This window comes from Natator depressus, chromosome 12, assembly GCF_965152275.1.
Source record: "Natator depressus isolate rNatDep1 chromosome 12, rNatDep2.hap1, whole genome shotgun sequence".
NCBI lineage: Eukaryota > Metazoa > Chordata > Testudines > Cheloniidae > Natator > Natator depressus.
This window is the reverse complement of record NC_134245.1, coordinates 38,604,094-38,631,324: the sequence shown is the minus strand read 5'-3', so window position 1 is coordinate 38,631,324 and position 27,231 is coordinate 38,604,094. Positions and strand designations below refer to the sequence as shown.

Sequence of the window (27,231 nt, the reverse complement as noted above, 5' to 3'; positions counted from 1 at the left end):
ATGCATATAAGACAGGTGTCTGGCAAGGCTATGTGCTTATATGTCATAGCTTGCTCCTTGCCCCGGTATCTGAAACCAGGATTTGACTTTGACAGCAATCTCTCTCCTATGTCAGCTTTTCTCGCCATCACAAAGGGCCAATTTCCCAGTAGAGTTTTTAAGGTTTTAGGGCCACCTCCTACCCTTTAGTTGAGTAAGGGAGATCCACAGAAATGAGTAAAGAATTCACCAGATGACACACAATACAGAATTTCAAGCCACTAAACATGAAACAGGAATCAAACACAAATTTTTTAAAACGAAACTGTCAGCTCAATTGGGCCCCAAATTTAAGTGTTGTAAAAACAAGCATGCACATTTCAACACAGTTATTTCCAATTCTTTCTTTTAAAATCCCATGGAAAGCAATGTTTTTAAAAATAAACATTCCTTTGCAGTCTTTGCAAACATTGCAACATTGGGACAGTGCATGGAATCCCTAAAGGGAAACTGACTAGAAACTGGATGGGGATGGGAGGAGGGTGGTAGTGAAATTGATCAGTTTACAGTCATTGGCCAAGGGAACAAAAAGAAACCAAAAATTACTGAAAAGTAAAGTAGCCGATTAATGTTCTTTCAAGTTTAATAACCCAAGATGTTAATTATAACATTGGTGAGGAGATTAGATGTTTAAAATCTTTTGATTTGACTTGACAGGATTCCTATATGCCACTGAATCATGTAGCTTTCCCCTATACGGCACTAAATAGACAATCCTGTATGGAAGAGATTTGAATAGAAAATGAGAACTTCTGCAGCATCTTTAGACCATCATAATTAGTTTAATTGAAACAACCTGGAGATAAGGGTGCACATTTTAACAGTGAGGGTAATTAACCCTTGGAACAGCTATACCCACTCCATCACTTGAAGATTTCAAATGGAGATTGGAAGTCCTTCTATAGGATATACTCCAAACTCAACCAAAAATGATGGGCTAGATACAAGAATCACTGGGTGAAGTTCTACAGCCTGTGTTATGCATGAGGTCAGACTAGATCAGGGAACGGCAACCTTTGGCACGCGGCCCGTCAGGGAAATCCGCTGGCGGGACGGGACGGTTTGTTTACCTGCAGCGTCCGCAGGTTCGGCCGATCGCGGCTCCCACTGGCTGCGGTTCACCGTTCCCAGCCAATGAGGGCTCCGGTAAGCAGCGTGGGCCGAGGGATGTGCTGGCCAATGCTTCCTGCAGCCCCCATTGGCCTGGAATGGTGAACCGTAGCCAGTGGGAGCCGCGATCAGCCGAACCTGTGGACGCTGCAGGTAAACAAACCGGCCCGGCCCGCCAGCAGATTTCCCAGACGGGCTGTGTGCCAAAGGTTGCCGATCCCTGGACTAGATGATCAGAGTGGTCTCTTCTGCTCTTAAAAATCTATGAATTATAAATAATCCTAGGATAGAATTCTATTTGTTCTGTGGGTCAAAACAACCTCCTGGAGGGAATTTCAGTTTTGATTGAGTTTTTAGAGTCATTTCTATTGAACTCTGTTGGTTTTATCCCTATTCAATTCGACAGGGACTCTTCCATCGAGGAAGAGGAAGAAGTTTTGCACGTACAGCTGCGAGCACAATGGGGTCCTGATCCATAACTGGGACTCTTAAGTGCCATCTTAGTGCAAATTAACAATAAGCATGCTACCGAGGTGGGACTCTGGGAAGGTCAGCGCTGCGTTTGGGAGGCAGATCGCAGCACGTGGAGGCAGACCCGAGTCAGCTCTCAATGAGCTCCCTCGCTCAAAACAGCGGTGAAGCTGCAGCATTCGAAGCGGTGGAACAGGCTAGCAGCAGGGGCTCGGGTGGGTTTGTACTGGGACAGCTAGCCTGTGCCACTGTGGCTTCACTGCTATGTTTAGTGGGCTACCCCAGTCAAAGCTAGCTTGGGGATGTCCACACAGGTTGCAGTCACCCCTCTGCTTGCAGGGTAGGCACGCCCTCACTTCACTCCAGCGTCTCTCATTGGAGAGAGTCCAGCGGAGGGCAACGAAAATGATTGGGGGGGGCTGGGGCACATGACTTACGAGGAGAGGCTGAGGGAACTGGGCTTATTTAGTCTGCAGAAGAGAAGAGTGAGGGGGGATTTGATAGCTGCTTTCCACTACCTGAAGGGGGGTTCCAGAGAGGATGGCGCTCGGCTGTTCTCAGTGGTGGCAGATGACAGAACAAGGAGCAATGTCTCAAGTTGCAGTGGGGGAGGTCTCGGTTGGATATTAGGAAACACTAGTTCACTAGGAGGGTGGTGAAGCGCTGGAATGGGTTCCCTAGGGAGGGGGTGGAATCTCCATCCTTAGCGGGTTTTAAGGCCCGGCTTGACAAAGCCCTGACTGGGATGATTTAGTTGGGGTTGGTCCTGCTTTGAGCACGGGGTTGGACTAGCTGATCTCCTGAGGTCTCTTCCAGCCCTAATCTTCTATGATCTCCAATGCCCATCACCTTTTAGCACAAACCGGGTCTGTCCCTCAGTACTCCTGCCCTCCTGTGACCAAATCCTGCACTGAATACACCCTGGCTGCCCCTAAGAGGAGCAGCGCTTGTCCTCTAGAATTCAAGCACCCGGTCGCCAAGATCCCACACGTGGCTCAGAACCCAGGGTGTAAGAGCAGTCGAGGCCAGCAGCCTTCCCAGGATATTTACCACCTGGGGATGTATGTGGATCTGCAGCAGCACTAAACTCCACAAGCACAATTCCCCCTCAGCCTAGCCCTGTGGCCTGCAGGTGTGCACAGACTCATGGGGAGGGGGAACACCCCACAACATCTCCTCCAGCTCGTCGCATTAGAGAACAATCCTGCTAAGAGGAAGAAACCTAAGATCATGCCCAGTCTTCGCAGGGAATGGTGGAGGGTCTCAGCAGTCTTGTTCGGGGCTGATGCCAAGGAGACAGGTTTGTAGGGCCAGATCCTTTTTGACCCCCATTGAGAGCTGTGCCTGCTGACAGAGAGGCCGGGGTGCACTCATGGTCACATGTGGAATTCTTTTCAGAGGCACTTTGAGCTCCTAGGACAGAAGGTGCCGTAGGTGTGCAAAGCAGCAGCCCAATTAAGACTGCTTCAAAGGGCAGCCAAGTGATCAGGCACGAGACAGTGACTTGCTTCGCCAAGGACGAGAGAACTAGTCGACCACGTAGCTGGGGGAGGCTTCACCGAGGCTTGCAGAGGTGGGTTGCTCCTCACTATCGACTGCTTGGCTTTACGATCCATCTGTTTGTCTACCTGCCTATCTATCCAGCCGCTGCCAATGGACACTGCCATTCTAGAATTTCACTGTGGGTTCATGCTCTGCTAAGCAAAATGAATCCCAGATTGATACGGCCAGAGCCCTATCGCTCCTGCCCCTGCTGAACTAGCCAAAGTTAACACACGGCCCTTCAGCATTCACAACAATGCTCCACTTATGCTGACTCAAGCCACAGCCGTAAAGCCTGTTTACTGCTGTTTAAATTTGCAAAGGCTCCTTGCCAAGAGAAAATAACCAAGGCCAGAACTAGTTACATTATCACAGTCGTGCTCAGTCAGCCACATAAAGGAGCCATTTTTGAAGGAAAGGCTCACTTGTGTATCCTAAAAACTGCAACATTTGCATCGCAGGGGCCTGAATTAATTGTTGCATTATTGCTGGGAGCCAGTATAAATAACTGCCAAACTTCCTGCTCGGGAAGCATGGCTCAAAAGTCCAGCAGTTTAAAAATAAACAAAGCCAGTGGGGTGTGGAACTGTCCTATTAATAAAGGAAAAAACCCACAGAAACGATGTGCTCAAAGCTACCATGGAGACAGTGTGTTTGCAAGGGACCTGAGACAAGATGCTGCCCCATCGCAGGTGGAGGATAGGCTTGTGAGTAAGGGGCTGGAGTGGGACCCAAGAGAGCTGGATTTAATTTCTAGTTCAATCTTTCTGTGTGACCTTGGGCAAGTCACTTAGGTCTCTCTATGCCTCAGTTTCCCATCCGTACAATAGAATAATAATACATCCTTTGCCTGTCTTGTCTAGTTAGGTCTAGGAATACACAGAGGTCTTCCGGGGGTATGTCAACTCATCTAGATCAGTGTTTGTCAACCTGGGGGTTGCGACTCCCACGGGGGTCCCTGGACAGGTTTAGGGGGGTCGCAAGTGCAGGGCCAGCATTAGGGGTAGCAAGCAGGATAATTGCCCGGGGCCCTGCGCCACAGGGGGCCTGGCGAAGCTAAGTTACATGCTTCAGTCCCAGGAGGCGGGGTTCCGGCCTCAGGGGTACAATAGCCTGGAAAGGCTGAGAGCCACTGATTTAGATTGTAAGCTCTTAAGGGAAGTGACTGTCTCTTCTTATGTGTCCATACAGTGCCCAGCCCACTGGGTCCTGGATCTCACTGGAACCTCTGGACACTTCCATGATTTTAACAAGCATTAGCATGCTCTAGCCAGTCCTCCAATCACTTTGGATTTTATTTTAAAAGCTAATCTAGATGCTAGAGATTGGAACCTCCAGAAGCTGAAGTCCTGTATGTCCAAGAAGGTCCCAGCACATAACACATGCAGCCTGCTCCCAAGGGGGGAGGGGGGGCACTTGCTGGGGGGGGCATTTTGGATGAAAATGGCCAGTTTATGCAACTAACTCTCCTTGCACACGCAGTTGGTGGATTTGTTTGCACAGTGGCGACAGACAGATGAGCACAGCAGGGACACGGTTTAGGAATAGGCCCTTCCAACATTTTCCTGATGGGACATTTGAAAAAGTTGGGTGTTTTGTTTTAAAGGGATGCTCTCGAAGCAACTGTTCACACTCAGTGCTGCAGTGTCTGGTGATACACGACAAAAACCAGCTTGAAATAAAAATCACCTCCTGTGTTACTGAAAACAGAATTAAATGGAAATGGAAAGATTTTCTAAGAAAATGCTTATAACCACCCATACTGTTTGTTTGCTCTTTTACATTTCGCTCAGCTGGGACCGGGCTGGTCTGCTTCACTTCTTGTTTACAGTCAATTTCATTTCTTGCTTCTCAGGTAACTACCACAAGTGATTGTTTCTGAGGCCTGGTCTACACCTAAAACTTCGGGCAACCTAGCTATATAGCTCAGGGCTGTGATAAATGTCATGCCCTGTGTGACCTAGGTTGACCTAACCCCAATGTAAACACTGCTAGGTCAATGGAAGAATTCTTCCAGTATCCTAGCTACCCACCTCGAGGGGGTGGATTTACTACATTGATGAACACCCCCCTTGCGTTGATGTATGACGCGTCTACACTACAGTGCTACATGGCACAGTTATGCCGCTGGAGTGTAGACAAAGGCTGATTTTTAGTTCCCAGCTGTGCAGGTGGCTGTGAGAGGTGGGAAGGGGAGGATGTTTACATTTAAAAAATGAGTTACATTTGAAAGCAGTCTGGATGGTGCTGGTGGGAGCCTTTCTTCTGCGCAGCTCTTGCTGCCTGGGGCAACCTCCCTGTATTTCTCTGGAAATACATCTTTCCTTGCATCTCTCCTCCTTTGCCTGCACCTCAGAAATGCTCTTCTCCCTTTGCTACCCTTGTTTCACTTTAACACTGTCTCTCTCCCTAGGAAGTGGCTTTTAGGGTGCAGCTTGGCTGACAGGAGCTACACCAAATGACGCTGCATTTGGCCGTAATGCCCAGCCTGATGCTTCTGGAGCTCAGCTTGATCCCACTACTCCCAGCTATAGCCCTGCTGGCCCATCCTGCCATCAGTGTATCTACACTGTGCTTATCACTGGAGTGTCTCAGCACCTGGTCGCCCTGCACCATTCCCCTCTCCCCTTGGAAGTGTGCAGGCCCCACACTGGTGAGCATTTCCTTGTGTGCCTTCCATGGCATGGCTCGGAGGAGTGCTCCAAACTGCAAGGGCTGTGCTGTCAGCCCCTTGGCGAACACAAGATGACCACCACTGGGGACCTCCAGAGCTAAGTTCGTGAGCTGCTACAACTTGAACTAAAGAGCCACCACTCTCTGCTTAGGGGCTTTAACAACTCATGTCCTCTGTGGGTCAGTCCTGCAGGGGCCCCGCAGCTCACACACCCCATTGGGTTCCATTCAATACTTCACACACGCATGGAGACAGGTCTGGCCCCACTTCCTGGGTGGCTTGTGCCATTGGTCTGGGTGTTAGAGGCAGGGAAGTAGGATCCCTTTCTTTACTGGAGACGCTCGCAGCTTTGTCTCACTTCTGAGATGAAAGCCCCTTTTCGAGGAGCTCTGTAACACGGGGTGACTTTAAGGAGCTTCTGCCAATTTCTAGTGGCACACTGATGCGTTCGGCCAAGTTCTGAGTGGAGTCTTAGGGAGCCTGACCTCTTCTTCCAGCCCACACGTAATACCAGCACAGACCCCTTAGACTCGCTGGGACTCTCACCCCCTTATCAATGTGCAACTTACGAACTGGACCTGTCACTCATGTCACTCACAAACCCAGGGGCCTACAGAGAGCTATGCAGCAAGAAAAGCCACTCCAGCAGGGGATGAGGGGCAAGGCAGGGCCATCCCCTACTTTCACTTACAGCTCCAGGCAGCTCTTCAGCGTGTAAGTTCAAACTACTGCACATGTTGCGACCCCAGCAGGAAGCAGGTCTAAGCTAGTATAAGGGCATGCCTACACTGCAATCAAACACCAGGGCTGGCCTGGGTCAGCTGGCCCAGGCTGTGGGACTAAAACTAGCAAAGTAGACGCTTGGGGGCTGCACCCTGGCCTCTGGGACCCTCCTCCCGTGTTGGGTCTCATTTGGGCTTTGGCTCCAGCCCGAGCTCAAATGTCTACACTTCAATTTTATAAGCCTTCAGCATGAGTCAGCTGAGCTGGGACAGCTGCAGGTGTTTTATTGCAGTGCAGACATGCCCTGAGAGTCCAACAAACCAGCCTACACATTGCCTCAGAATTTGGCTCATTCTGGTTTTAGAAACCATTCTGCTGGTTTTTCATACATTTTCCCTCTCTCTCCCTCATTCTTTATTCCCACCTGCATGAAAGCAGGCTCTCCACTGCTAGATCACAAGATCCTAGTACCTAGGGACAGACAAAGACCAATTAGGCCATTCCTGCTTCTGCCAATGCAGCCTCTGGGCAACAGGTGATCAGGTGTTAAAATGCAGCTATATTCAGTCCCAGTCGAGAATCCCTCCTGCTGCTCATTCGCTGCCCAAAACCAGGATCTTCCAGCTGCACACAGCTGGTTGTGGTGGAAATGATTGTGATGTCACAAACGGTTGTGCAAACATATTCAGACAGCTTCTGAAGCAAAGGTGGAGGGGCTCGGGGGAGGAGACATATTTTTCCCGAAAAAGAAACACGCTGTGGTTTTTCTCTTGCAATTTTGGACAGTTTCCCACCCTGTTTCCGTCATGCTGCCCCGGCCAGTTGTGCCATACTATACGTACATGTAGAGGAAAAAATTCCTCCCTTTCTGCCAAAGCGAACGTAAGCCTGATGAATGGTATTGTGGTTAAATCACTGGGCTGGGACTCAGGAGATCTAGTTCAATTTTTGGCTGAGTCACAGGCTCCCTTGACCTTGTGCAATGACCTCATTTGAATCGCTTTGTGACTCGGTTCTCCATCTGTGAAACAGGGATAATACTATTTCCTTTCTCCTGTCTTTTCTTTGTTTCGCTTATTTAGCCCATAAGTTCATCAAGTCAGGGGCTGTTCTCACTATATGTACATACAACGCCCAACACAACGGGGCCCTGATCTCAATTAGGGTCTGGACAGTGCTCGATGCACTGGGGCCCTGATCTCGGTCAGGGTCTCTAAGTGCTACCATAATACACACAATCGTCCTGAGTTCAATTACCCTTATCTGAGCATGTAGAACTGATTAGCCACCAGGGATGACCTGATCATTTTCGGTAACTCCAGCCACAAAACACATAATTGCTCCAGATGAGGAATATATAGAGGGAGCGGATGAAAAAAAGATCCCGTGGGGTTTTTCAGGCCAATCCCATTTACTGATGAGGGCAAGACAAATGCCGAAAATATGAGCTAAGCTGTATGGTTTGTCAGCAGGCCTCAGAGCGCTTTCCTCTGCATGCAGGGAAGCAGGACCCACTAGCATCCCTCCGGAGAAAGGAGAGGGGTATCAACAAGAGTGCAGGAAGAATTGGGCTACAGTCAGAAAAGCAGCCGCTGGAGTCACCCCCCCGGCCTTGTTTATTAGTTTTAAACGAGCTCCGTGAGAAAGAGGGTGGTGATGAAAACACTTCTATTTTGTCTACTGTGAATATACAGAAGGCGCTTTAACCAGAGGCTTACAGATTTAAATGATACTCCAGCAGGTTAAATAGAAGTCTCTGAAGCCAAGTCTTTGGCTGGGGCTGTGAAAAATCACTTCCTCTTGTCAACTGGCCTTTTCTCAAAGCCGAGACTGTGCGAAGTTTCTGTCTCTTCTTGCGAGGCTGCAGCTTAGCGTGAAACTCCTAAGCCCACGAGGGAGCTGGCGACTCCACTTAAAGTGGCAACAAAGGTCAACAGCAGGGGAGGGCAGGCGGTGTGCTGGGGTTGGCGGGGGGGTCTGTTTGCTGGGGTATCCTGGAAAGCAAAGGGAACCAGCCCAAGGAGGGAGCAGGGAGGAGAGGCATCACTGCAGCCTGTCAGGGGAAAAAGAGCAGAATGTCTGGATTGCAGAGCTAGCCCCAAATCCCGCCTTGTCAGCTGGCCATACCTTGGAAACTTGCCGTTGCTCAGCTACTGCCGGGGCTCAGTCTAACCTCCCATGAAATGTGAATGTCTTGGCTGAAAAGAAAGTGAAAAATATGTCAGGAATGTGTGTTTGGCTTGGCGGCCGGCACAGTGGATCACAGCCTCCAGGCGTCTGAGCCGGGCTTTGACGTGCAGGGAGTGCTCTCCGTCCGCGGCGAGGTACGCCGTGCTGCTGGACGGGCAGAGAGCGGGGGCTCCCACAGGACTAATGTACAGACAGCCTCCACCACCGCCTCTGAATGACTCAAGTGAGCCGGTTTCATGTGCAAGCTCCGGGTACTGGGCCAGAGACACTGGACTTTCCCAGGGGCTACCAACAAGTCACTGGCTGTAAAAACTTAAAGCCCTTTCACGCAGCTTTTCAGTTTTGTGGCGTTAGTTGGACCTTTGCCAAACAACAACAATACTCAGCACTGACATAGCATATTCTCAAAGCGTTAACTAGTTAACTAAGCAACTCGTTAACTGGGCAAGTGTTAACTAATTAATCCCTGTAACACTCTCGGAGGCACCATAGGCAGGGAGCACGATCCCCGTTCCACAGGTGGAGAAGCTGAGGCACAGGTAAGCAAAGGGGCTTGCTCCATATCGCAGTGGTAGAAGCAGGAATAGGACCCAGGAGTCCTGTCTCCCATTCTCTGCTCCCATGCTGTTGATGGTATTGTTGCAGAAATCCCACAGGCCAGATTCTGATCTCAGCTGCGTCGATGTAAATTTGGAGTAACTCTGTTGAGCTGTTCCAGGTTTACATTCCTGGTACTGAGCTCAAAATACAGCTCTTCTTTCTTTATGAGACTAATGTGATCGTTGAAGGGCCCGACGGATTAAAACCCAGGGCATCGCTGCTAAGAGGTTGGAAAGAGACTAGCTAGAGGGAGACTCGGTAGGAAAAAGTGAGGTTCAAGATGGAATAAAGGCTTAAAAGTGAGATGGGAGGAGAGAAGCCCAAACCATATCTTTCCCACAGCAGCAGCCAATCTGTTGCAGGGGTGCTAAGGAGCCTGAAGGAGAACTTCTTACAGGACCGTTTGCTCATTTCTGTTGCACAGCAACACATGAATGTAGGGCAGGCTGACCCGTGGGCACCGGGGTTCCCTTTCCAGGATCCAAGATCTTACAGTGTGTGATGAATGGTTCCTGACTTCAAGGGTCCTAAAAAGCTAAGAAACTCTCCATAATTATCTCCTTCCTGGGGTTAGAAAGAGCCTTAACAGAGCCATCCCAGCCCAGTACCTTGCCCTGGGTTATTCTGCCTTCTCAGCAACCTGGGTTAACCAAAGCCCGCCACAGTCCAGCTCCAGATCAGAGCTGCCTGCAGCCTCAGTTTTCCTTTCCCCTCTTGAAGGCCCCACGTCAGTTTCACATCGGAGACAAGGAGGGCAGGATGTGTGACTCCCTCCTGAGTCCACTGGCGCCACTCCAGAGAGGGTCAGGAGAAGCCCCATCTCAGGGGGCTAAGTTTGCTGCCTTCCCAGAACTCCCTGCTACTTCTGGATTGGGGAGAAAGAAGCTTAGTTTGCGACTCAGACTAGACTCCATTCAGCATCATCCCGCCAGCCATGCACCCACTCCGCGTGCCAGCTGAAGTCCACTAAACTCACTTCTTCAGCTGAGCTTTCCCTCGGTAACTTCTGCAAACAACCAACACCCCCCCCCCCAGTCACACGAGCATAAAACCCAAACCTGTGAAAATCAATCAAGCAGTTTCTCCTACAGGCTGGGAAGGAAAGAAGTGAGAGAGATTGTTACTGTTATTTTGGTAGGTGGCGATAGATAGACGGACAGAGGGGTGGTGTACATGGGGATGAAAAGGTAGACAGAAGAGTGGTGTGAATGGGGATAGAGAGGTGGACAGAGGGGTGTGTATGGGGACAGACAGATATAGGGGTGCCTACGGGGATGGAAAGAGAGATACAAAGACAATGCAGTGTGATGGGGAGAACTTCAACTCCAAAAGCTGCATGTTGACTTTAATCAGCACAAGGGAGAAGGTTTCCCTTCTTGTGTTTTGCTATTTTTTCAAATAAAACACCAACTACGTCTTGTTTCTAGCCTCGCCCCAGCTGTAGGATTCCCGCCATGGGGGATCCATATTCCTGATCTACTCCTGCAAAAAGCTGATTTCAAAGAGGTTTTTCAAACCAGTAGTTTTCAATACAGCTCGGATCAGGCCCATGTCCTCCCGCAGCTGGAGCTCAAGAATTTCCCTGAGCCATGTCAGCTCTCCATTAGCTGGTGAGTTTAGTGTGCCACAGGGCGGGTGGTTCAGCTCTTGGTGGACATATGCAGCTGGAGCTCACACCCCCCCCCCACACCCTTCATGGGGAGATCAGACCACACACTCGCACACACACACACACCCTTCGTGGGGAGATCAGACCACACACACACACACACACACACACCCTTCGTGGGGAGATCAGACCCCAGCTGTGCAGACACTCTTCACATCTACTGCACGGCATTTGCAATATCCTTTTTGAGCCCCACATCTCAAGTATTTCTCCTTCACTCCCAGGTGTGTTATTCCTTCCTGGGGCTCTTCTGCAGCGACATTCTAGCCACCACCACTGCGTGGGGGCTGGTTGACAGGGCTGGTCATAGAATTCAAGTCTCCCACAGGGCAATGAAGAACTTTAATCCTCAGAACAACCCCTCAGGCCTTTATTTCTAAACTTCTTATACTGAAAACAGTGGGAACTCCAACAACAGAGGACTGGCCCATCTGTACGGTCACTACTGAGTTCCACTGTTAACTGTGGCCAGAAATTAGAGTACAACCACCACTTGAAGGCTGTTTAGCGTTCACAACTTCATAGACCCCTGAATTACAACACCTCCAGCAGCTGGGCTCCTATCATTCAGAGACCCATAGAAAAACTGGGGTTGGAAGAGGTCTCTTCCGGATCATCCAGTCCATCCTCCTTGCATGGTGGAGGAGATATGGCTGTCATCTTGCAGCCAGACTCTCTCATGCTGTGATCTTACCAGACCTCAGAAGCTAAGCAGGCCTGGCCAGTATTTGGATGGAAGACGACCACAAAGAAGAACCCAGGCTGCTGAAGGAAGTTAGTGATTCAATAGGTAGCAGCCTACTTCCAAGACAGTACCAAGTCAATGGCTGGTACAGTGCCAGCAGGCACTATGCTACTGCAGATGCTGTCTTTAGATGAGACTTGAAACCGAGATCCCCAGTAAAGATCCAATGGTAGGTTTCAAAAGAGTGGAGGTGTTAACTCTGGTGTCCTGGCTAAATTCCCGTTTGGGTAATTCCAGTCTAGCTACTGACATTCCTTTTTAATTTCAGTTCTGTACAGGCTTATTCTTCATTTCCTGTCTTGCATGGGAGGGTTGCATTGTTGCGTGCTGTTAAACAGCCACCACATACCACCCCCAGAACTGGCTGCATTTCAGTGGTGGATGAAGCAATTCCAGTGTACACTAGCTTGCAAAGCCCCTTGGAATTAGTTGGGAAGAAAGCCGCCGTTCAAAAGGCAAGGTGGTTTTATAAAATTATTATCATCATTCCTGAGAGACTGATGACACTTCTCTAGCTCTAAATTTCTCCTGCAAAGAGATAAGAGGCATTTGTGTTTCCCAGAAGTTTAATAATCGCATGGTCAAACCCAGAAACATTTCTTAATCCCTTTCTGACATTAATCCATTTCCTGGTCAAATAAATAAAAAGCAGAATGGGAGCACCTGGCCTCTGCATCACCCTTTGGAAAGTGGAGTTCAGAGAAAGCCCAGTCTGGGACCAAAAAAAACAAGGATAGCATTTAACAATTAGAGCTTTGATAAATCCTTTCTCCTGCCTCCATGCAGAGAAGCAAAGGGCTTCTCTTGGAAAGTATATTTCAAAACTACCCTCTCCCACTCCCTGTGCAATGGATGGGGGAGAAACACTTCAGAGCCCCAGGTAGATATAGACTGTAACTAGCACAGTTTCCAAATTACCACCGGTGGGGGCGGGACATGCACCTCAGTCTGGTAATGTACCCAAAACGGATTGAGTTGAGAAAGCAAGACAGGTTCTCTAAGCCAGGCAGCGCTGAGCTCTGGCTGGGAACTAGTAAGCAATTGTACATTGTGGAAATCACCTGGGAAGGAGAAAATAAATGATAAAGGCCTTAAAATTGGACCCCGTCTCTCACTGGGAAGGAATAGAAATAACATGCTGCTTTTGACCGGTACTAGGGATGGGTGATTCATTGGCTGCACATAACACCAATGAAGTCGAGCCTCACTCCTAAAGCTTGAACAGAACCATTTGAGGAGGTCTGAAAAAGGCGTTTCATGGTTTGTTTGGTTTTTTGCTTGGGCTGCTTCTGACCACTCCTGGGAGCAGAAGGGCTGTTCCCAGGGGATTCTTGCTAGTGAGGGTTGGTCACTTCTTGCTAGTGATGGTCCTGGCTTATGACACATTTGGAATCCAAATTTGGATCCACATCTGGGTTTTGCCCATGGTATTTATCTTTATCAGGCTTCCACAGGGAAGCTCAGCTTCAACTGTAACTGTTATGAGAGAACATGTTTGCCCATCGGGTGTCTGAAATCTGGATCTCTATTCTGTCGCTTGGGCCTAGCTCTAGCGCTTGTGTGTTTCCGACTCCAAGAGACTGGGGTAGTCCAGAGACAGGTGAGAGAAGAATTTGCACTTTTGGGTGATCATCCAAACATTCTGAGCTTTGCTCCTCGCTCCAGCTCGTGCAATCTTCGTGAGAGAGGCACCTGCCTGGTAAAATGAGCCCAAATTGTGGCTTTAGCCGTACTTTCTAGGACAAGCCATGATTTTCAGGGAACGAGAGGGAGGTTGTCGGTAATGGTGGAAATGGGAGGAAGACATGGAATGTGGCTCCCACCAACTCTAAAAGTTACCCATCCAGATGCCCAATTTAAAATGATTGCATTGCTCAAGGTGACTTGGGAAGGCAAATCCTATGCAAAGCACTGTGACATTGGGGAAAAATCAGCCACAGACGTTCACTCTGGTCATATCTCAAGTGTCAGCCAACTTTATTTGAGATTTTTCCCAGGAAATAAAAATAGGCCATCTGGCCGATAAGTAAGATGATGGAGATGGCCAGTTTTTTAGATTCTTTCTTGCCCATGGTAGCAATCAGAAATAGATTTGAAATCTGCCGAGTGGGCATATGCCGGGCCAGGAACCATTGGGATGGACTGGCACAAAACAAGATGAGAACTAACTTTAACTGGCCAAGGTGGAAGAGATCAACTTCATACCAATTCCCTTGAAGTCAATGGAAGTCACATTGGGGATGGATGACTCCAGTCCATGGCTTTGAGAATGGAGTTCTGCACGTGGCCATCAGTTGCATCTCCTCATTCCAGAGGCACTACATTTTGCTTAGTCCCCAGTACACATTCATGTGGACGAATATCACATTTAGAAGAGATGTGATGCTCCTGAAAGGAGGCAGACTGGACTGCACAGCATAGGAACAGTGCAGTAACTGGAGGGAAGACAATTTTGGGGGAGGGTCTCACTTGCTAGTGGGACACAAGCCAATATCACAAGAGCTGTCATCACTGCCAGTGCTCTTTGCGCTGATCCTGGGAATGATACCCACCTCCACACCCAGGCTTTCCTGCAGGCAATGCCCTGATGGGTGTTCTTACATATATGCCCCAATAGAAAAACAACATGGAAGGACCAAGCCTGCTTCTTGTCAGCAGGGAATGGAGAGAGGAATATTGTTGTTGGTTTTTACTCATGGGAGGTGCTCAGATATTTTACTGATGGGGGCTACAATGGGCCCTAGATGGCTGGCTGGCTGGCTGGCTGGAATCGGTCATGGAAACTGAATGACCAGGAGCATGACAATCGGCAGGAGAGCACGTGGGAAACTCGTGCTGCTTCTGCCTCTGTCTGGTGGATTAGAGATGGAACATGCAGCAGAATTTAGGCCCATCCCAGAGCTGGGGAAGTGACATATCCAGGGATGTCCCATTATAAAGAGAGGGGCTCGATTTGATTCTGAATTCAGATTTCAAACACTCCTGAAGTTTGGGGTTGTTCAGGTCCAGGATCTGGTTGGGGTCCATTTTATAGTGCATAAGCAGAAGACTTCACTTTCAGGGCTGTCAATCTGGCACCTTTTCAACAGCATTAAATATACTTAAAATTGTACAAAAATTACTCTAAAACACCCCCCAAGCCTGCAGTGGTTTTAATCTCCTACATGAATCAGAGGGCCTGGGATTGACAGCAGCATCTTTGTGGGATTGTAATAAAAAATGACTTATTTAAGAAATATTAATCGTTCATTTTGCTGCTAAATGCTCCTGTTTGCTAAGGAACTATCTGTTACCTGAGTGCTCCGATAAATCTTCTAAGGTAAAATTATATGTTAGATACTGCCAGAAGGGTACATTTAAGAATGCTTCCCAAATTATCAACTGCATTAATCTTAATTACTTTGGTAAAAGTAGAGTCTGGCATTAGGGCGAACTAAATTGAACGGGTGTTTGTTTGTCTTTATCATATCGCATATTTGAGATCATTTAACAGAACGGAGATAAAAGGAACATGGGGCAAGAAGGCAGCGAGCAGGCTTCCTAATGAAAACGATGGTTTACAAAGGACAAAAAACAGGCAGAGAGGGACAGAGGAACCTCTGGGGTTCGCAAAGCAGCAGATTTGCCACTGAGTCAGCACCGTTCACAAGAGCGATATACAAGCAGCTCAGTATAGAACCGGGATGTACATTTTCCACTGTAGCACTGTAAAAAGAAAATAAACAACTTCTTAATTACAATCTCCAATGATTATAGGATTAAAGCGGAAGCTCCATCTCTTGGCTTCCTGATGGCAAGTCTGTTTTGGTGACAACTATGGGGACGGTCTGACCCCGTTTCAACTGAGGATCTCAAAGTGCTTTACATTCATTAATGACATAGGCCTCCTAACCCTTCTGCCTGTTCAGGATGCATCAACATCCCCATTCGATACGTGGGTGAAATGATGTACAGGGACGTGACATGACTTGCCCACAATCTTGTGAGTCAGTGGTAAAGGGAGGCCTAGTTCCCAGGTGTCCTGACTCCTAGTCCCCTTGTGTTAACTAACAGACTGCCCTCCTCCCCAGAGCTGAGGCTAAAACCCAGGAGTCCTGGCGCCCAGTCTCCTGCTCTAACTACTAGACTCCACTCCCTCAGCCAAGCTGGATAGGTTTCCCTGACTGAAAGACAAAGATTGGCTCATTGTGTGGAGCCATGAATATTACAGATAATGTCGCATATTTTCACAACCAAAGTCAGTTATAGGGCCCTGCCATTTAAAGTCACACATGCTTGCAGGCAGCTGAGAGGCAATTCGATTAGCAATGAAACACTCCAGCTTTTGAGGTCTCTCTCTAGATCGTGTGTGCCCCCACACAGCCTGCCTGACCTGCTTCTACTGGCTGTGGGTACAGTGAGCTCACCCAGCAGCAGCTGCCATGACCTGCAATTAGAAAGCGGTGTGGAACCAGATCTTCATTCAGGCTAATTAGACATGTTTGCTGCCATGCGACCCTCAGTGTCAATAGTAGAGGATAATAAGCAGCTTCCTCTGTTTGCAGGAGCCATCATTTTAAACTCTCTCACTCACACTCCAGCAAGCAAAGCATTTTCCCAAGTGCCGAAGGCAAACCAAGAACTGCCTACTTCATATTACAGGACAAAGCCAGGAATTCTAACCCCCGCCACCCTGCTAGAGTTTTCACCAGGTTGCTACATCACACAAGGATGCTATTGTTTGGCAAGAACAAAGGTATTTTATGTATTTCTATGAATGTCCCTAAAAATAACCCCCAGAATTTATACTTGGAAGCCGGTTCCATGCCTTACACTTGCAGAACAGATTCTTCTGCTGATCGTCCGGTTAAACATCTCTGCTTAAGTCCCATTGACTTGCTTTTTTGGTTCACAGCTTTATGAGTCCCAAAACTTCAATGAGACTTAGGCACTTGCTTAAAGATAAGCATATTCTTAAGCATTCTGCTGCAGAGAGATGGACTTAAGCACATGCTAAAATGCTTTGGTGAACTGGGGCTTTGGAGAGGCATTAAATATTGCTGATGCTGTGAGGTCTCTTAATCTATCCAGGTCTGTCTCATCTGAGAAGTTTCTTTATCATAATGGAGTTAAATGGAACAGGCCAAAGTTTCTAAAGTGGCTTCTAGTTTCTTTGCGCTTGCAAAACTCTGGACATGGAAGCAAATACATGCAAATAACCCTCTGGTTATTCTAACCCTAATGTTCTATGATTCTATGAAATCATATGGTCGGATTTGGCTGGCTTTGGGGAGGTGGGTCATGCCATCTGTCTACAGATATTTGAAGGGACCATGACACCACGAGGAGGAGCAATTATTTGGTATGGCACAAAGAGGAGAGACAATTAGGAGGCATGGCATGAAATTAAGAAAGGGAATATTTATGAGGAACATCAGGAACTCACTCCAGATAGGGAGATGCAGAATGTGTGGAAAAGTCTCTCAAATGAGGGGATGGATGCCCCGCTGCTTTGGATTTTTATTTATAGACTGGGTGAGACAGTAGTAGAAGTGAAAGTGTACTGGGGGTGTGTAACCCACACACCTCCTGGGTGTGGTGTTTTGTCCCATCTAGTGGCACCGAGGCCACTTAGAGAGAGAGATTAATGAGTCTGCTCTACAGCCTTAGCAAAGTGCCACATAGCTTTTAGCTGACGTGTAGAGGCTCATGCATTTAGCTCCAGAGGTCCCAGGTTTGATCCCGCCTGCTGATGACCGGGGTCTGTCACTGTTACAGGTGCACTGGGAAACAATGGTGCCCCAGCAGGGAGATAGACTGGATGGCCACATGGGTCTTTCCCATCTCTCACTCCTATGATTCTGTGAAGTCAGTCACTGTGTATGCATGTACGTCTCTATAGATCATTACTATGGTGTTGCTTCTTCTTAACACTACCCACTGAAATAAGTGGGAAAGAATCCCATTGCCTTCAATGGGCTTTGAGTTAGGCTCTGTGGGCAAAAAAAACTTGACAACAGTTAGGCAGCTGAGACCACTGCCTGTCACACTGACCAATAGTGTCTCATTGTTTCATAAATTCCCAGGCCAGAAGGGACCATCATGATCATCTAGTCTGACCTCCTATAGAACACAGGCCAGAGAACTACCCCAAAATAATTCCTAAAGCAGAACTTTTAGAAAAACATCACATCTTCATTAAACTGCCAGCGATGGAGACTCCACCACAACCCTTGGTAAATTCTTCCAATGGTTAATTACTTTCATCGTTAAAAATGTATACCTTATTTCCAGTCTGAATTTGTCTACCTTCAACTTCCAGCCTCTGGATCGGGTTAGACCTTTCTCTGCTAGACTGAAGAGCCCATTATTAAATATTATTCCCCCATGTACATACTTATACACTGGAATCATAGAATATTAGGGCTGGAAGAGACCTCAGGAGGTCATCTAGTCCAATCCCCTGCTCAAAGCAGGACCAACACGAACTAAATCAAGTCACCCCTTCACCTTCTCTTCACTAAGATAAATAGATTGAGCTCCTTGAGTCTATCATGATAAGGCAGGTTTTCCAGTCCTTTTATTATCCTCATGACTCTTCTCTGAACCCTCTCCAATTTGTCAACATCCTTCATGAATTGTAGGAAATCGACGGAGAGTTCCAGCAGCGGTCGCACCACTGCCCGATAGAGAGGTAAAGTAACCTCTCTGCTACTTGCCAGTCCCCCGTTCATGCATCCCAAGATCACATCAGCTCTTCTAGTGGTTTCCTCCACTGTGTCTATCTGTATCCATTTTGTTGTCTCTCTTCCTTTACTTAGCTTGTAACTGATGTGGGGCAGGTACTGTGTTTGTCCAGCACCTGGCACAACAAGGTCCTGGTTCACGACCAGGGCTCATAGGCACTATGCTAATACAAATAATAATGAATAATGATCCAAGCATGAAGGGCAGATTGTGGTAACATACCCCCTAAGTATCATCATAAGGACAACCCGGGTGAATGGATGAGACTTCGGGGCAGCATGGAACCCTTGTTCCTTTAATGTAAGGACTGGAGCTACACTCAGCCCTTTGATTTCATAGGCAGCTTCCCTTTCCCAAACCTTTCCCTTTAATATCATGGTGGAAAAACAACACACACTAGCTGACCTAAATACAGCTCTCAAGTGAGTCACTGCAGGGTCACGGGTCAGCAGCTAACTCCTCACTCACGCAGGCTGTTACATTTTTTGATGTCGAGGTGAAGGAGGAGATGCAGCCACAGTGTTTGATAGTGATGCCAAGTGAAGTCATTTGTTTGTGTTGCCATATTATTGACAGCAAAACCAAATCCATTCTACAGGGGGGCGGGGTAAGAGGGCTGTAGCTGAAATAGCCAAGGGGCTGAATACGGCACTGGGTTATTTTGTTGTTGTTTTTGTTGCCATATCAGCTGCTGTCCCACTTTCCCAAGATACGATGCCGCTCTGACACACGCTTCCCTCCGATTATCTCCTGGCCTAAAAAAACCAGTGGAATGATTCCCAGACCAGTATCACATTTCCTTCCTTCTGTCTGCCTGAGTCTGGGTCCGTCCCAGGCTGCCTCCCCCTCTGTTCTTAGTTTAAGTTCTGGTCATGTAGGGACACGGATGTACAGAGATCTTGCAACGAACAAGCACATTTCTCAAGCTTCCATTAACAAACTGGGCCCCCCCCCCGGCCTTGGGGGTAGGGAACACCGTTGCAGATTGAGCCAGCTGATTTCTGCACCCAGCCACCCCTTTTGTTGGACTGGTGCCTCGTTCTAGAGGTGGGAGGCAGTGAATGTGGACCCCCAAGTGAAAGCTCCATTGCACCATCACATTTAAAATGGGGTACCCAGCCCTCAGTTAACACAACCCATTGTCGAACGTGGGGTATTTCAAAATGGAGGGAGGCACTTTCATCCCTAGGTACCTTTAATATTTGCAGGGCCTTTTGTGGGGCGGCCTGCTGAGACCACAGCTCATCATGCCAACCAGTAGCAGACCATCATTTCCTTGTACTCTGCCATTGGGCTGTGTCCAGTGGTTGTCTCTTGTCTTGGATTGTGAGCTCTGTCCCATTCAGGGACTGTCTTTGCTCGCTGTGTCTGTATAACACCTCGCGCAATGGGGTTATGGTCCATGACTGGGTCTCCCAGCATCATGGCTGGGTCATGGGCAGCAAGACCTAGCAGTCGGAGCCAGAGCCCACAGTCATGAGACAGGAGTCAGGCTGGGTCAGGATAGCAGGAGGTCAGAGGCAGGAAACACATTGGTGGCCCGGAACCACAAGTCAGATGCCTGGAGCAGGAGGCGCACAGCTTACAGCAGGCTAGAGCCCAGTCGTTCAGTCAGCTCTCTGCGCCTGCTGCTGGCTTAAGTAGGACCAGTAGGCCTATCAGCCGCTCTGGAGCCCCGCCAATCAGACTTCAGGGGCGGAGCCTCACACTGGGACTGGCCTTCCTTGGTCCCAGGCGGTGGGTTGGAATGTGGCTGGTCCCATAAACCCTGCAGACCTGGGTTCGAGAGCCAGGGGCCATGACACTTCAGCACTACAGCTAACTAAATAAACGAACAACAACAGTAAGAAGAGTTTGAAACACTGCTCTTTCTGGACATTTCCCAGAGCACTGAATCCTTTTCTCAGGCCTCTCTCTAGTCATGCGCTTAAGCATTGCAAACCTGAAACACCATGCAGGTTTGGAGCCTACAGAAGAGCCCTATGGAAAATACCGCTCAGAGTTACTGGGCTTGCCAGACAGAACTGGTTTGGTTTTGGCCAGTAAAGCTATTGGACCTTGATTCTGCCCTCCAGCGCTGCCTCCCTGGCTAATTAGCCCGTCTCCCTCACCACTTTGCAACTGCAGGCCTTACCAGTCCCTGGCCCTCACTAAGTCTATGTCTCCTACCCCACTTCCCAGGCTCCCCCTGCAATGTCATAAACCTTGGCAGAAGGGTTTAAATTCTCACTGAGTATTTCCCGGAGCCCTGGGGCTCGGGACTTCAGCCTCGTGGGTAGTGCTGGGGATGGACGGACTCCTGCGGGTTTGAAAATATTTACCAGAGCTCTGCTTCAGACAGCTCCGGCTGAATTTAAGCCCTGCTTTGTAGCAATGCCCAGCTTCCTGCTTTTACTATCCAGGAGACGAGAGAGAAGCAGGTTACACCGTCCTAAGGGATGACCGTGAGTGCATCTCCAGCGTACAATGGGCATCTCTAGAAGGCATTTTGCCCCACGACCCTGCTGGGGCAGGGAAGCCCTGCATCACCCCAGCACAGGCCAGCACACGAATGATATCACCTTGCCTTTGGGAAGTAAAGGAAATGGAGAATTGCTTCAGGAGACTGAGGGTAGCTTAGCCAGTTACTCCAGAGCCTATTCTGGGCGGTGCTGAGAGCACACAGTGGTTTGGTGCTCACTTTTGCCCTCCCCTGATCCTGCTGCTGCTCTGTGCAGATCCAGTCCTCCTGCGCTGCAGAATAACAGTCACGGGAGGCCTGAAACGGAGACAAGGATCCGCCTGCCATATGGACTCCCAGCCATGGCTCCTTTTCCTTGCTTTACCAGCAGCTGGGTGGGGAGAGTGGCATAAAAGTCTTGTGGCTGGCTCTGTGCCTCTGTAAGATCACCTTGATGCTGCCTGACCGGCTAAACCAGCTTTGGGGCTGGCTCTGGAGGAGTTCGGAGAGCCAGCCGGTGCGCTGCTCGGGACAATAACCGAAATTTGCTGTGAGATTATCACGCTGATTGCAAACCTGGATCGGTAACTTTCTACAACCACAATAATAATAATAAATGATCGACAGCAGCAGGAGGAGACTCACTGATGAGCAAGGAAAACAAACACGGAGCTGCTCCTATTCTTTGTGCTTTGCTCTGCACTGGACTTCGGCGAGTAGGATCACACCATTTTTGCCCACGGCTCTCCCTTCCTTTGCCCGTCACCCGCAGACAGCATTTCCTCCTCTCCCTGTTGATGAAACAGTTTGGCTCTAGCATCCTTCAAATGGCATGTCCCCACTCCTGACTCAATCTGAAGCTCCCCTGACAATGTCACTACTGTGAATGTTTGTCTACTTTCAGGCTCACTAATGCCCTGACCCCATTTCCACAGTAATAAATCCCACATCACCACCACGCAGAGAGGAGAAAAAACCCAGCTGCCTCCAGCAGAGAAACCTAATGCAGGTCACCTGCGCAGCCCCAAAGACAAAGCTCTGGTTTGCTATCAAACAGAGAGGCAGGAGAAATTGGTTAGTCTCTAAGGTGCCACAAGTACTCCTTTTCTTTTTGCGAATACAGACTAACACGGCTGCTACTCTGAGAACTACTGGGTTAGGAAGAGTAGGGAAGTTCCAGCAGGGTCCTACTGACCAGGGAAAGATGCTAAATCAGAGCAAAGGAAAATGGCAGTAAAATGATTTGTCCATGTTTTTCACTCATGTCCATCCGAATAGTTTATATCTGGGGAACACCCTGCAGTGTGTATTTGGGTTAAAACACCACACTATAGGAAACTAAAATGAAGACCCATGAGCAAACCCTGTTCACACTTAGACCATGGTGCAGTAACCACAAAGCAACTCTATTGAAATCGGTTGAGTTATTCTTGATTTATGCAGTGTAACAGGCAGCATGGTTTAGCCCACAGTGTGTCAACCACACACAAATGCCAAAGGACAAATTCTTATCTCACTTTCCCCCGATGTAAACCCAGAGTAACTCCACGGAAATCAAGAGCTGGAGTAACAAAGATCAGACTCTTTCCATATTAATTTGGTCAAATTGTGCCCTTGGACAGATACAGCCATAGCTCCGACTGAAGTTAATTGGCTCGTTGTGATTCATACAGTCCAAAGCTTTGAATGGAGTTTCATTTCAATGTCGGCTGGAGACATGTTAGAAAGGATGCAAACGTGGCTCTCTCTGGCTGTGCATGGCCCTTTGGCACCCGGGGGCAGTTTGCTCATCCCAGACTCCTTAGGACACAATAGACCAGATGTAAGAGAAATCAATCTGTGCTTTGGACGCTCAGTCCAGATGGTCCGGGCAGCTCAGTTAAAATGCTACCGTCATCCTCCACTGACAGCCCCTTCTACCTGAAAACCTCGACCAACAACAAAAAGGTAGAAGAAATTAATGCAATGACAAAGCCGAAGCAAAACAGCGTTTTGACCCCAGACAGGGAGAAGTGTCAGAGATCCATGAAGTCCACTGGAGATTTTGCTATTGAAATTGATTTTAAGTGGAAGGTGCCCCGGTACTATAATGATGGCTGGATGGATCGGTGGGTAGGTAGATAGCTCAGACCGCTGTGATCACAGCAAAGTTGTTGATTTCCAGTTCCAATATCATCGTTGTTTAAATGGCAACATTTCCATTAAATCAAACCAGCCTGTGATACTCTGATGCTGGGAGATGGCTGGACCAGCATGACAGCAGAGATAACTGATGCAAAGCTTCTGGACTGACACAGTAGCCGGCTCAGCTTGGGAAAGAGAGCTGCCACTTTGCAATCACCAGGCAATGGACTAGACCAGTGCAAAGCCCCTTTCCCAAGCCACACACAAAGAGCTGTCCTGGTTCCTCCAATGACACATGTAACTGGTGCGCTGCCGACTGATGCCCCCCAAAAAGGGAAGTAGCTGATTTAATGCAGATTGCCTGGTGGGGCTGTCTAGAGCCACATATGGGCCCAAAGGATGAATGGACATGGGTCAGGTGGAAATACCAGTGCTTTACAAGGCAGCAGTGGGTCTCAGTAAGTACTTATAACTCCCATCATGCCTTAGGTCAGCAGGGATCTTTAATTAACACAGTAAGATTCTGTATCCTGGTACAGAACTAGCGGCAACAGGGAATGCACCCACCTGGGCTGGACGTCTGCAACGTGCGGAGAGCACGCTCCTATAAAGCCCTTCCCAGCATGCCCAGGCAGGGCTCCTGATCTGGGGGGACAATTGTTTCTCCTTTGCTTGTTCCAAAGTCCTGCTCCAAAGGGGGGCTGTCCTAGGCCCTCACAGACCCCCGTGATGAGCCACCCAGGAATAAATAAGCCTGAGGTCCCCTGTCTTGTTCCAGATCTAGTTGCACAGTTTCTGCCAAAGATGCCTTGCATCTTCTCCCTCTCTGATCATAAGATTTCCACCACCAGCGACAAAGACACTTATTTTAGCGTGAACTAGTTTAAGTCACGATCTGATAGGAGGAGACTTTTGCCAGATTTGGGGCAGGGTGGGGGGTTCAGTTGTCAACTTTCCTCTAATTATTAGCAATGTTTTAAATCAGCTCTCTTCCGAAATTTGCTTCTGAAAGCAAGATTAATGAGCATTTCCTTTGGGGATTTATTGCACTGTTAATTAATCTCCCAGAAATTTGGTTCAGAATATTATCAGGGTTTTTTTTCAATTAAAAGTGATTATAATTTGGTTCTATGTAAAAGAAAAGTAGATTTAAAAAAAAAATAAAAATCCCTTCCTGATTAAGTATAATAGTAGAATGACTGAGATAAAACTAACCAGTGGCCCCTGCAGAACTTACCATTCCGATTTCAACTATACAAACATACACTTGATGCTCCCCTCACAACCGCTCCCTTCTACTCATTAAGTTCCAACACCAAATCCAGGTGGTGGTACAAATAAATGCACAGACAGAGTGTGATGCTGTTTATTCAGACTTCCCGAAGAGGGAGCCAAAGCTGTCTAAATATGGAGTCCTCTCTTTAGCCTTAACTTCATAAAGGGATGAAATGTAAGGAGGAGATTGTACAGGAGCCACTAGGTGCTTCCTAAGGGAGAGGGCCAATGACCTGCATAAATACCCTGCAAACAGGATCCTGTGCCTTTCCTCAAATGGGTACCTTCTCTCAGGAGCTAGCCTCTTCCTTAATTTCAAGCTGTTGAGATCAAATGGGCTCTAAATTCTGTCAATGTAAAGGGAATTGCTATCCCAGGCACTGACTGCAAGAGCTTTTTGGGGGGAAATCCTTTTTCCCTTCTGATCTCCTACTCCAGCAACACGGAATACCAAGTAGGAAGATATCTACAGGGCTCGGTAGATTAGAAGTACAAAAGCATGAGAGAGTATGTGCTAAACTGAGCTGTAAGGCTCACGATAATTACAGATCCAGTGGGGTTTCCATCACAAAAAGACTTTCCCTTTGGGGTTTGTACCTTAGTTGTAACAGTTCTCTCTAGGTTGGAGAAAGCTGCTCAGATTGAGTCTTAAAAATGCCCATGTTTAGGATCCAGGAGTGAAAGTCCCTGGGGTTACACTTTCCCAGCACCTTCTGTCAGATGATCTCCATGTGTGGTGCAAATGCTAATTAGGAACCGTGCATCTTCCCCATGAGATAGATCCTATTACCCCTACGTTACCCAGGAGTAACAAGGGCTCGCACCAAATTACACAGCGAGCTAGTGGAAGAGCCAGGAATTGAATCCAAGGGTTTGTCTATACTACAAAGAAAAGCACGCGGTGCCAAGTCTCAGAGCCTGGGTCAACTGACTCATGGGGCTAAAAACAGCAGTGTAGACTTAGACCCTCCCTCCTTGCTAGGTTTCAGAGCGCAGGCTCGAGTTCGAGAGGGAACATCATCTACATTGCTAGTTTTACAATGGATCTGGGCTCTGAGGCTCAGTGCCGCAGGCTTTTCTTTGCAGTGTAGATGTACCCCAAGAGTCCTGACCCCCTCATCCGCAGCTTTAATCTCCAGATTACACTGGCCCTTTTCAAAAGGCTACTGTTTTGCTGCTGTTACTATATAACACAAACTAAGATGGGAGGAAGGGGGGAATGGAAAGAATGCAGCTAGGGGTGTGCAGTAGGTGACATAGGTCACATTGGAGGACAGTTTTTAATTACTCTGGTGCACCATTTCTTATTGGAACAAGCAGGTTTGTCGGGCCTCTGATTGATACATGGCTAGATTTACCTCGCTGCACCTTCTCTGTGAGTGACTGCAGTGTGACCTAGAGGAATGAGTCCCCTAGACAGGACCTCAGGAGAGCTGTGTTCTAGTCCCAGCTCTGCCACTGGCCTGCTGGGTGACTCTGGGCAAGTCACTTCAGCCTCTCCGTGCCTCAGTTTCCCCATCTGTAAAAGAGGGATAACGATATTGACCTCCTTTGGAAAGTGCTTTGTGCTCTATGGATGAAAAGCATGACATAAGAGTGAGCTATGGTTATGCCTATCGGCATGTAGGGCCTGTGAGATTATGGGATGCTGTGGGCTGTGCATACAAGCTTCAGATTGCTCCTTACACTCCTGATCCAAGCCACCTCCTTTCTAACTAGCAGCAGCTTCCCAATAAACAAACAATTAAAACTTCCTGAGGAGCCTGGGAGAGCACTTGGGGCTTGTACACACGACCACTTATGTCGGTACAATTTATGTCGCATAGGGGTGTGAATAAGTCACCCCCTGAGCGACGTAAGTTACACTCACCTAAGCGCTGGTATGGACAGCGCTCTGTTGGCAGGAGCGCTTCTCCTGCCAACAGCTCCCGCTGCTCGCGGGGGCTGGAGTAATTAAGTTGGCAGGAGAACTCTCTCCTCTCGCTTTAGAGCATCTGCACTAGCCAAGCAACAGCGTCGGTGCTGCTCTCTAGTGTAGGCTAGCCCTTAGTGTGTCCAGACAGCAGCAACGCAGAGCTGCGTACCATGTCAGCAGCCCACGAATGGAGGAGGAAGCACATGATAAATCCATAGCAGCTGGCTGTCGGGTCTGCAGTCTGCATTTTAAAAGGGTTCCTCGGTTCCCACTGACTGCATTATACCAATGACTCATGAATTCAGGTTTCGCTGGGTACCCTCTGAATCGATGTCAAGACCCAAAGTGGGGTCAGGCCTGATGGAGACGGGTAGATCTCAACCCTTCCATTCAAGAGCCACCATGGTTCCAACTGCATAGCTCAAACTGGCCTAAGAGGGGAAAGAAAGTAAGTTACTTTGGAAGCTGAGTAGATGGTGCTAGACTAGATTCAAGTGTCACTGTATTCATGTATCTGTTTAACTGCTAGGGCCCAGATCCCACGGGGAGGGGTGTCTTAGCGACAGGGTAGATTCATAGAATCCTAGAATATCAGGGTTGGAAGGGACCTCAGGAGGTCATCTAGTCCAACCCCCTGCTCAAAGCAGAAATATTACAGAGATTAGACAGCTTGGGGAGGCAGCGTGGTCCAGTGCAGTGTTTCTCAACGACCGGCCCTTGGAAATCTCCTGGAGGCAGCTTAGGAAGACAGCAAGCTGGTCCCTGTTATCAAAAAGGTCGAGAAACACTGCAGTGGAGAGCATGCTGGACTTTAATTCAAGAGACACAGCTCCTGTTCCAGGCTTTGCTGCTAATATCCTATGTGCCCCTGGGGCAAGACACTTACCCTTTGTTTTCTACACCCCCCGCGTCTGTCTTGTCTGCTTAGACTGTAAACAATTTGAGGTAGGGACTGTCTCTTACTGTGTATTTATACAACTCATGGCAC

The 27,231-nt window shown here is 48.4% G+C and overlaps 1 protein-coding gene across 2 annotated transcripts in view; it reads right to left on the bottom strand.

Annotated features, from left to right (window-relative positions):
* The window catches only part of ZNF469 (zinc finger protein 469), a 117,651-nt gene that overhangs the window by 18,952 nt on the left and 71,468 nt on the right, over positions 1 to 27,231 (bottom strand). Inside the window, exon 3 of one of the 2 annotated variants that reach the window (XM_074968889.1) lies at positions 8,687 to 8,757. The exons of the other annotated variant lie outside the window; for it this stretch is intronic. The gene's annotated coding sequence lies outside the window, so the exon portion shown is untranslated. The remainder of the gene's footprint in view (positions 1 to 8,686; positions 8,758 to 27,231) is intronic. 2 annotated transcript variants of the gene reach the window in all.